General features: G+C 35.8%; 1 protein-coding gene across 2 annotated transcripts in view; it reads right to left on the reverse strand.

Moving 5' to 3' along the window:
• Positions 1–12035, reverse strand: part of SLIT2 (slit guidance ligand 2) — a 277451-nt gene that overhangs the window by 75340 nt on the left and 190076 nt on the right. The gene's annotated exons all lie outside the window — the stretch shown is intronic.

Raw genomic sequence — 12035 nt, forward strand, 5'->3', positions numbered from 1 at the left:
TTTATCTTGAGAAACAAATTTCATTCCAGTTTTCATCACAAAAAAATCAGTTTATGTCTGTAACACGAAACCTTTCAACCTATAGAGTGTAATGATGTAAATTAAACCCCAATCTTGATTCTGTATCTAAAGAAAACTTATTTTCAGAGCACACAATTTTTGTAAAATTTAAGCTAGAAATGTCATTAAAAAATTAAAACTTGAGCTAGTGTTAATTGAATCCTAATGTATTATACACAGAGCAATTTTTACAGTAAGTTTTATTCAGAAATGTCTAAAAACTTCTGTGAGTTAATCATCAAAATATGCAAAGCATAAAAAAGGGGAGAGGAATGTTCTTATAGAACAAATAACATATGTTGCTACCTGCAGTAAGGCAAACGCTGTATTTTTAAACATGCACGCATGATTTCTTTAGATACAGTACATAACTCATTTTCTTTAAGTTATAATACTAGGATTGCACAGCCACACTTCTAACTTCTTTAAACAAGTATTTTTATCTAAAATTGTAGTTTATGGTACTGGCCATGTTTGCTTTGTATGTATAGTGACTGTGACTGAAACTTGCCATACTGCAGAGTGTGAATTTGCCGATGGAAACAGTTTTCCAAGAATTTTTTGAACTTCCAGAGCTTTGCATCTGGGAAATCTATGCTGATACAGACCCATGGCCCACTTCCCAACAAGTCAAAACAGATTCAGCGATAAGTACATTTAAAATAGAAGCTACTTCTTCACATACCACAGTATTTCATGGTTCTGGCAGTGCAAAAATTTCTATCATGTAGACATAAGGAATGAAACTATTGATACTAAAAGGTACAACAGGAAAAGGCAGTATTATTCAAATGTACATACAATGTTTATCAAATAAGCTTTCTATTTCCCCCTTTCATGCACAGGTATCAACTCTTACTGTGACCTAAGTACATAAAGACGATGCCAAAAGTCTATCTCATATAAGGAATCAAAATTCTGTAAAATTTACTGCACTTTTTAAAATCACTTAGACATTGACTCAGAATCTAAGGTCAAAAGGCTTTTTAAACCTACTTGAAGGAATATTAGCCTTTTTTTTCCTTTTACCCTTGTCCTTTAACTCTCTTCTCTTTCACTTTTGCTCTGATAAAGAGACATACGAGTCTCTGTGTGTGCAGTGTAACTAATAAGCTCATATGTTCACTTTGAGTAAGCCTTTCCAAGAATCTATTCTTACAACAACTATTTCTTTTTGTAAAGTTTCTCCAGACATCACAGTATAGCTGAACTGAAGAAAGATTTTTTTTTTACTGCTTTTGTGAAGTTTTGCTCAGATGGAGACATTTATATACTTAATACTCAAAATTTCTTAGGTCTGACCATGCTTTACCTTAGCAAAATTTAATCTTGAATGCCTTATAGAGTAGCCAAGAAAAAAAAAAAGAATAAAAAAAATCCTCCTGACACACAGAAAATCTCATTTCATCAGAGTTGTTTTAGACAGGGTTCATATTTTAAAAAGTCCTTAACTAGGAAAATGTTGCCACCTTGCTACAGTTTTCAGGTGTATTTTAAACACTGCAGGGAATCCCATGGCACAAGACTGTTAACGTTTTTCCATAAACACGATATTCTTTCATTTGCTTTCTTCACCTCGGCCGAGCCTTTTGAACCCATGAAACACATTTTGCATCTGACCAGGAGTGTGGACTTGGCTATAAAGGATCAAGGTCACTCTTCTCCAGTACACTTGAGTAGACGCAGAAGGCAAACATTTCAATAAGTAAAAACTGCTTAAGTTAAAGGTCAACACCAAGCTAGACCAAAGCCAAGTATTTTCTGTTCTTACACTACATTTTTAGCTTAGTTTTCCCAGAAAATAAAGATTATGCATGCTTATAATCTAGATAGTTTTCTACTCAGCTGGCTATGTCAGAGAGAGGTAAAACTTTCAGATAGTACATTTCTAAAAGTTTCCTTATTTGAGCAATGGGAAGAAGTTGAGAAACTAAATTAACCCAGTCATGAAGGGAATGGCAGCCATACATCCATTCCTGTTACACACTCTGTTTGGCAGCAACCAACTGCCTAACCACCAGGGATAGCTGGGCCAGACATTTATCAGGTGTGCAGCTTTGAAAACCAGCCAAAGAATCTCTTGCACAGGGAAACACGTAGGGCGTACGCAGAGGACTGGAAAGGGGAGGGCGCGGGAAAAGGGACAAGGAAGGATTAGGCCATATTACAGACGAGGATTCGAATCACTGGAGAGAGAGACACTGGGGAAAAATGCCTCTGTCTATACGAGAAAGACAGATATTGCAGTGGCAGTGCTCCCACATGAGGCTGTCACAAGCCGTGTTTATAAATGCTGCTTATTAGTCCATGATGTAGAGAATTGTAACCTAGTGCTGGAGGGGCTCCAGTCTATGTTCACCTATCTTTAAACATAGAATGCTCATGGCTAGACGCAATATGGCACGTAACTCGAGAAAGACAAGGTCTAGTGTTAAATTAAGACACAAAGTATTTTCCAGTTTACTCTTTTAATTTAAAAATATATTAGTTCTATAAACTAAAGTACCTTATAGGATACATGTATGCCGTTTTTTATAAGAAGGAAAAGCAGATTTAATCTCCTGCTGTCCAATTTGTCTACAAATTATAGAGGTCCAAAACGTGAAGAAGTCCTACTACAGTATATTTCCGAAAGCTAATTTTCTAGCCGTTCTAATAGAGCAAACTACCAATTCACTGGTGGATACGTAAAATGAACTCCATGTCAATTTTACCTAACATTTCCTTTTAGTGAGAAATTTATAGTCTAATAGACCGACTGTGCAGTGCTGGGATAAATTTACAAGCTCTTCTGGATAAAGGATTTGTTATAGTAGGATCATCTAAGTATGTCTGTTCTTAACTCACGCCAAAGTGTACGAACTAAAACACATCACATTTTAGAAAATGAGATTGTATAAATACAGAAGAAAAATCTTTTACACCCCACTTTGCCTGTAAAGAAAGTAAATCAAATTCACATTTTCAAGCTTTCTTATCCTCTAATCTCCTGCTTTGTCTTCCTAGAATCAGCTGAATTTCACAGAGTGCAAATTTGCATCCACTATTCCAGAGAAAATCTAATTAGATATGTGACCCTATTCCAGGGTCACAAAGCACAGATAGACTAATAGCGAAAGGAAATTTGCATTCTACTGATAAAAGCCATAGTAATTAAAAACTCTTTTATATTAATTCCTCATATTAAATGAAAATTTTTTAATTCTGGAACAGGATGGGTTGTAGTTATCTATTACTGAAAAAATCAGCTATTAAGTGCTCACAAATGACATGGCCAGAAGTACTATTCTAGTACAGAAGAACAAAATGCTAGTATCAGTATTTTTCCATGGAACCTGTATTAAATTTTGTGCACAACATCTCCTTTGAAAGTCATCCCAGAAGTCATTCTTTTTTATAACTGATCATCTATGTATCATAAACAGTGCCTTAGCAGTTACTTTTTCAAAAGCCACAGTCAATTTTAGTAGCATATTTAATAAGATAAGATAATGGAGGAAGACAGTTAAGTACACGCTTCATCAAAGCTTGCACTCTTCATGTGTAAGAAGTACTCTGCCCATCACCACACAAACACTATTAATGCTCTTAGTATTATGTGTCCTGCTGCTTTCAGTGTTTCACTTCAAAGAGGTCCTGCATCAATACATAAGTGTTTTACTGTCTTTTAACATTGCCAAACTGGTTGGAACCTTTTTTGAAGACTATTCCCTAATCTCTCCTATCTAGGAAATGTACTGTGAACATTTCTTTTTCTAAACCTTTTCCCCCTGCTTATCACTGCAGACACCGTAATGAACAACCACCTACTATTTTAAGGAACAAAGGTGCTTCTGCAGTTGTGACTTCCAACCTAATCAAATCAAATCCAAGTAGGTCCCCAGCCAGCAGACGGATTCTTCCCACCCGGTCCCCAGAGCACCCTGTGACATGTAAATCACTTGACACTTTCCAGAAGGATGCTGTTCCCTATTATAAGCCTGCAGCACACCATTACTGATTACTACTTCCACACTTACGGAGACAGACAACATGCTTACTTATACTGACACTTCTAAACTAGCTTATTTTGCCACTGTAAAAAGTCATTACTATGAAAGACTTCTGCACCAGGGAAGAGGGTAGACTGGGAATGAAGAACACCCTGTTCTCTACAGAATAATTTTTATTTTAAATCATGCAGATGGGGTACTATATACTAAGCCTGTTTAGTAGAGAAAGGTAAAAAATACTGCACAGAGATGTGCTGCACCTAAATGCATGTTAAGGGGTCAGAGATGTATCTAAAAAAATGTATTTAGCAACAATAAAATAAAACATCTTCCTTAAGAAAACACAAATTTGAATATGGAGTGGCAAATAGCCATATATTTTATAATAAAACAATCAGAACATAACATCTCGATTAAGTAAATTTGGTCAATACAATAGTGGCTTTAGCAGTTAATTAACCTATACTTTTAATTCCAGCATCTTCTCATTTACAAAAGTCCACAAGAAGCTTGTCAAGAAACCCCAAAAGAATTTTTACTACAGAGAAGAAAGTATAAGCTGTGCAATGAGTCTGATGTATTGCACAGATGCTGATTATACATGGTAATAAAATTGACAGCTCTTCTTTGCATTTTCCCCATCTGCTTTTAAAGTAAATGGCAAAAACAGCTGTCAGAAAACAGAAAATAGATTTCAGTGATGGGATTCAGTGCAGCTCCTGAATCTGAAGAACTGCAATACACAGCCAACATCTCTCATCATATGCAACATCTGCCAGGTTTTGGAGTTTTTTTGTTTGCTTTTAAAATAAGAAAACAGTAATGGTGTCCCTTTGCTACAGGAATCCTTGAGGCTATTAAACAAAGTATCTTTTTAATTTCTCAACAACTGCATCTCCAGAGTGCTTATATCCACTAAATGTCACTTCTAACTTTAGCAGCAAAAAAATGCTGTTGAAATCTCTGATATCATCCATGCCTAACAAAACAAAAGATGTATTTTGAACAACTATATTACTTGTACTTTAGAATTTCAGGCTCTAATTCTGTGTATTAATAAATCTGGTTGGCAGTTTCCTAAATATTTGCGTACAAAGAATCACTGTCAATGTTGCCCTAAAGCTTGTCGAACTGTTAACATCCAGTCTAATTGTTCTACCACATATTTCTTCAGGGGATTGATTGTAAATGACAGATGACTCCTTAGTCTGCATTACATCAAAAAAGTAACAAGAATTGTCATTCTAAAGCTATTAAACAATTCATCGCATTTACTCAAAACCAAGTCCCAAACCTGCATTTAATTTTTCATCACAGAAAGGGCCATCTCATGCACTGAACCCTACAGCACGATTAATGACGATAGGCTGTACATTCCTCAATTGTTACAGATTCAGGTTGTAAGCAAAATGCACCACTTCTTAAAGAACTATTTGCTCAGTACTTTGGCATCTGTCAGAATGCAGCTCGAGTGCAATTAGCCTGAGTCACCTAGAGTCAAGTTAAAGCCTCTCTAATTAGCTTATTTTTGATGAGAGTTGTTATACTACAAAAAGTCCTTGAGCTGTTCGGAGTAACTATTAAGTTCACGAAAAATAGATGTAATCCTGCTATGCCCTTGGCTCATCACAAGCAGTGACTTGTCAACCTGTTCTCATTCAACAGAAACAGGACTAGCCTCAGAATCCCGTCATCTGAGATGGGAAGAGACTGACAGTGTGGCAGGAGTCTTTACTACCTGTTAAACAATACATGGACTTACACCATAAATTTGCCACTAAGATCTAAATGAAGTTTTTTAGCAAAGCACACTTTTCACAAGTGTTTGCTGCTTACTGGACCATGTATTTAGCAACATGTAAATAATGAAGACAGCATTTCATTGATGATGAAAAACAAAACAGTGAAAAGTCAGTATCCATAGTTTCTTTTAGAGTAACTTCACTCACATTATTGCTGAGGAAAAGTTATGAGAAGTGAAGAGCCATATGTGAAAATAAAATCTAAGAGTAACAACACCTTTGGAGTGTGGCACAGCTGTCAGAGATCTATGAGGGTTTTTCTGGAAGAGCTAGATGGGCCTTCTCCAGCTTCCCTTCATGCTGTATAATATATTCAAGTATTCCATGCCTGAGTTATTTTCTTTCCCTTGGAAGAGTACAGAGAGGTCCCTCAAGGTGCCTCTTCTAATTCAATACCCACCAGCAACTTACACAACCCCCCTGAGGTGGAACGGTGTTCATTCTGGCCAGAACCTACTTCCAGTGTCCCTGGAAACCAGCACTGGTTTCACATGTTTCTTGTTCAGTTGTTGTGTCCTGTGTGTCTGCATCCTCTTGACTGTTGAAATTATCCTCTGTCCTCTGAATTTAATTAATTTTTAAGATAGGACACAAGGGTATGAAGAAAATCAAAGATGTGAACAGTGGCAGCATAGAACACATGCTAATAAATAACAGATTAAAAATTCTACCTACAAAAATGCCTGACAATTAAAATACATAATTTTTTTTTTAAAAAGGCATCCACATGATTTTCCAGTAATTTTCATATTAGGAAGATACTTGAGTAAGAACATGATAAATAATTTCCCTTGTGTGCGTTAAGCAGGCAGGATTAGCTACCAAATTAGCAAAATCATCTATTTTTGAGGCAGTCAAATGGAAAATATTTTAAGTTTTGCCTGAGAAATATTAAGGTATGAATCCCAAAGATAAGTTAAAAGTTTCAGTAAAATGTGTATTGCCGAATTAAATACCTTAAGGTAAAGAAGTGAATACCTCAATAGATTTCTTTAACCAATTTTAATTTGTTTCAAATTTATTCAATACATTGCCTCATGGTTATTGCATTTTTTTGTTATTCACATGCAATTATTGTACGTTTATAGGCATATACCGTACGAAAGATGTTAAGATTTTAGTAAATTTCTACATTTTTGACAAAGCAAACCAACCATTTTATTTTATATTGCAATGGGCATAAATAACATTTTTGCTAAGAAATAATGGATTTTTTTTTTTCCTAGGAAATAACCTTCCCATGATCAAGGAAAAGTATATATAGAGAACTGTATTCACATCATTGATACCACAGATAAACAGTGGCAAGTCATAAAACCTTCGTAGTAAAATTATGAAGTAGCATAGGTTTATTTTCATGCAAAGATTTTCAAAGTCAATGTCCCTATTTGCATTAACAGAATAAACAGGGTCAGGGGTGGCCTTTAAAATTAGGTGCTGCAGAATGTGGAAAAGTTCAGTCTCAGTGTATATTGATACTAAAATTTTAGTTTCATGTCAGCTATTTTGCATCAGATAATTCCGTTTCATTGGGATCCTTTTTTGGTCTTCCTCCATATGTAAAGCCACACTCTTTTGAATTCTTTTGAACAAATATATTTGTATTTGAACTAAAACATTGTACCTAATAATAATGCATCTAAAAATAATGTACTCTTATTTGATATGAGCTTCTGGGCATAAAAATACAGTAACTTTTAAGGAAAACAGAAGCAAAAGCTCTGTATTTCACTGAAAAATTAGAATGTCTCCCCTGTTCCCTGGTAAAAAAAAATAATATCAAGTCCAATGCATTAATCCGGATTGGTCTTAAAAAAACTCTGGGAAGGGATGATAAGAGAAGATTTGAAGAAAAGTACACATGAAGTACAGTCGAAGAGAAGCATATATGAGAAATGTTAATTTTAAAAACATGGCAGTTATATGAAGTTGCTCCGAAGTTTGGAATGTTAGATTAAGAGCTGAGAAAATATTAGTCAGATCACGTGAATTTGTCAAAATAGTAACCTTTCCACAAGGTACTTAGTTATGTATCGTTTAATGTACTTTATTTCAATCCAGCAATTTCTGAAAGTTCAAAAACTGGCACATTTTTCTGGCTTCTTACTGACCAAAGTATGTAACAGTACTCATAAGAAACTGAATACTATAATAATTAATTTAATTTTTTTATCCATAAGCAGACATCCTCTTTTCACTTGACACCTGTGTATGCTGGCAGTATTATATGCATTTGTTATGTCAGGAATTGAGAAAACATTTTGATAAATCAGAAAAGTTTCAAAAAGAGACATAAGAATAATCAAATGCGAAACATTTTATAGTGAGACCAAAGAGATCTATGTATTCAGGGTAGCATCAGAAGGCTAATACGTATTTTCTGGAAAAAGATAGATGCGGTTATAGATGATACCTGCAACCAATTTAAAATCTTAGCAACACACGGTGAAAAAAGACCAATGACTATGTATACATATATATATAGATAGAAACCAACTTGGCAAAATTTTTCCAGAACTTCACTGGACATGCAAGACTTCTACCTGACAGCTTACCTGTTTAAGAGGTAAATGATATTTATGAGCTAACATTCAAGTCCCAAAAAGACCAATGTTTTGATTTAAACTAGAAAGCAGAAACAAATGCGGGCACTGGAAAACAATCACCAGTTTAATGTCTCATAACTTACTGCATCCTCCCCTCAGTGCTCGGACTCATTCCTTTCAAGCTGCGAAGATGCAGGGTTTGCCCTTATTTCATCAGGCTACTGTAGAAATCACAGTTGAGCTGCTAAAAATAGAGAAAGCTGCCTTATCTCTTACCTTTCAGAGTTTTCCCGATATGTGAGTCTGAACTGCCTTCAATAAATGTGCCTAAACCCTTCCCAAGTGACTTTTCTTTGTAAAAGGTCATCCTTAGAAGCATCTTTGCATCTCAGTCTAAGAGTCTCTGTTCCATAGCTATTTATTTAAGGTTATATTTTGGACTTTTAGCTAAGGATGAATATTAAAAGACAACAGAAATGGTGAAACTGTACACATACCAAGCTTAGCTTGTAAAAGATACATACGTAAAGCTCCCCGTTCTCAAATAAAATTCCATATTTATGCAAAGCACTTCCCTAGTTTCGGCAGTGTGATCAGGTCACTCGTCACTCTATCTTGGTTAAACTCTGTCAAGTTCCATCCTGCCAAATCTCATTTCCTTTCTCCTTTTTCCTTTCTTCTTTTTCCCCTTTCTCTCCTTTCACTTCCTCCCCCCCTTCTCCTTTAATATAATTTGAGTGGTACTGTGAGAACCAATCTCAGGAGCTTTTAATCCTGCTTAATATCACATGGCTCACAAAGATGTAGTTGAGTGCTCGGCATAACACAAATGATTAATCAACAGACTTATGAAAACAAAGTAGAAGGGAAAATGAGATGGAGAAAGATGAAAACATGAAGAAAAATAGTAGAAATCAGGAAGGTAATATGAGACAAGACTGAGGGGACAAATTAGGAAACTATCATGGGAAATGTAAATAAAGTTATCATGAAACAACTGTACAGCTTCTAGTTTTGGCATTCAAACATTAGAAAGCTCCATTCTCAAGAAAGAATAACTTTGTCTTGAAGGCCATAGTAATTAAGAAGTCAGTCACTTTTCACTACACTAGATAATGAAGGTCAACTGTTAAAATGCCTGACTCCTATATGGTTTTTTCCTTTCATGTGGTATGTGGTTTAGGGTCTTTTCTGCCCCTTACAAAGACTATTTATAAAACTGTTGCTTAGACAACAGTGGCAACCCTCCAGTCACCCTCCTCTCCAGCAAACCTTCCTCCTCCCCAAAACACCAATGTAGTGACAGCTATACTTCTAAAAAAGAAGCAAATTTAATTAAGTCCTTCCTTTGATTACTTAAATGGTTTTAATATAAACAAAAACAAAGAAAAAATAAATTTAATTCCATGCTTGTTTGCTTAAATAATCATTTATACAAAGTTGTGGTCATCAGAGTGGGTAGTTCCACCCCCTCCCCCTCCACTCCTAGAAGCACTTATTGTAATTGTATTTATTTTCTTTTATTCATAATATTACTGTAAGGAAAGAGGCTTTAAAACCACTTTGAGTGGTAGTTCAAGCCACAGAAGAGAAAAGAAAATCAGAAGAATGTAAGAGTAGCATTTTCACAAGGTAGTCTAGCTCTTTAATGGCTTTTTGGCCTCCTTTTCTGAAATAAGAGCCTGTCACCTACACCGTTCTGAGAGAAGGTACCAGTACAATTAATAAAATTGTAAGGTTTTGTAAGGTTTCTGAGAGTCTGTTTGAAGACGTGCCATAAAGTCTCTATTCGAAGGGAACCAGAGTTATTTCTGCTGATCATTCAAAGAATTTTCACACAGAAGGTGAATTCTAAAATGCAACCAAGTGAAAAGAGATTAACGGTGCTGAAAAACTAAAATGTGGAAGGAATGCCTGCATAGAGGCTGATAAATGCTATCGCCATTAGAAAGGCTATACTTTGCAAAACCAATTAAAGTAATAGTTTTGAACCTTAAGAATGACCTTTAATGTCTTTAATATATGAGCTGTATGACAAAGGAGGAAAGCGCTAGGTGCATTAGGCCACTGCAGTTGGTTAAGCTCAATAGACTGAACATGCCAAGGAAAGAGCATCCCATAAAAATTTCTGGAAAAGAGAAGAGGTTTAAACAACAAATCTAAATCAACTCAAATTAGGATGTTTCTAAGGAATGAATAATGTATCTTGCTTTGCTTAAGTCAATGGAAAAAGGCTAAGTAAGGCACACTAAATAACAAAAGTTTGACGACTATTAATATGTAACATTTATGGGCAATGTATTTTGCCTCACAACATTCACAATACAGACATTAAAATAATAGGGCTATTGGAAATCTTTTAAAGTTCACAAAATGTTTCCTGCAGGTCACTCACAGTCTGAAACCTTTGCATTTGGCTCAGGGGCAAAGGTGCATCTGTGCTTCCTGCAGAATAAGTAGTGCACTAAAACTGAAGGACTCCTGGTGCTCAACCAATTATTTTGTCTTTTAAAACATATATGATATATGAAGTATTTCTTTCTCAATTAATATCACATTTTTTTGTACAGACCCTGAAAAGAAAAGCTTAGGTATTCTTATTTAGCTGTGTGTGAGTTTATTCAGATAATAAAGACGATAATTAATTTTGCAGAAAAGGTGTAACTAGTACAGATACAATTGTACTAAGTCAGTAAAGATTAAGAATTACATTTATTGAGATGCTGAATACTTCATTTTGCTCTGAGCCTTATCACACCAGAAGGGAAAAAGAGAGGATGCCACAGGCTTTATTCCCTTTCCATTCTCACTGGCAGCTGCTTGGAGATAAGCAGCCCTGTTACTGAAGGCGTCTTCCCAAGAGGCACTTGGCAGACAATGCATTGCCTGCTAATTGACTTCACACAATGGGAATTGCTAGTTTTAGCCAACCGACTTCTGCACCAATTGAGAAGTCAGACACAGCAGTACAACAAAACCCACTCTGCAACACCCTGATGGTCACCAGTAAATCCAACTGCACTGGAATGAAACAGCATGGTGGCAACTGGCTCTGCCTCCTCCTGCTCCCACCATCACAGAATGCCTGCTCGTTCCTCAACCACTTCAGCTTCCAGCACAAACTCATTTTTCTCAGGGGTTTAGGCTATCACACTAAACTCAGAGACAGGGGGGCTGCAGTACAGCGCAAGCACATAGTCTTGCTAGCTCTGCTACAGAAGCAGCAACCACCAGCAGAGAAGACAGCCCCTTCTGTCTTAAAATGTCATACCAAAACAGTTGTCCAGCAGAACTATTAAGGCAATGCAGTGTCACATGAGTATTAGACTCTAAACAGAGAGCCTTTTCTTATATTTGTCCCCAAAGAGTGAACTCAGAGCTTCAACATGCAAAATTTTACTCAGTTGAAACTGCCAATGTTTAATACTTAAGAAATTCAATACTCTAAAGTGTTTTTTTTCACATTATTTAGATATAGGTTAATTTATCAAGAACCTGGGGAAAAAAACCCATAAATTTGTCAACATGGAATGTACACTTTAAACCTGCAGTTTAGTTATATACACTAGAAAAACAAAGAATAACAACATTATGAATACTACTTAGATTTTATGCAACATTGTCCCAGGTGGACT

This window comes from Phaethon aethereus (genome assembly GCF_964289735.1).
Source record: "Phaethon aethereus genome assembly, chromosome: 4".
NCBI classification, from domain to species: domain Eukaryota; kingdom Metazoa; phylum Chordata; class Aves; order Phaethontiformes; family Phaethontidae; genus Phaethon; species Phaethon aethereus.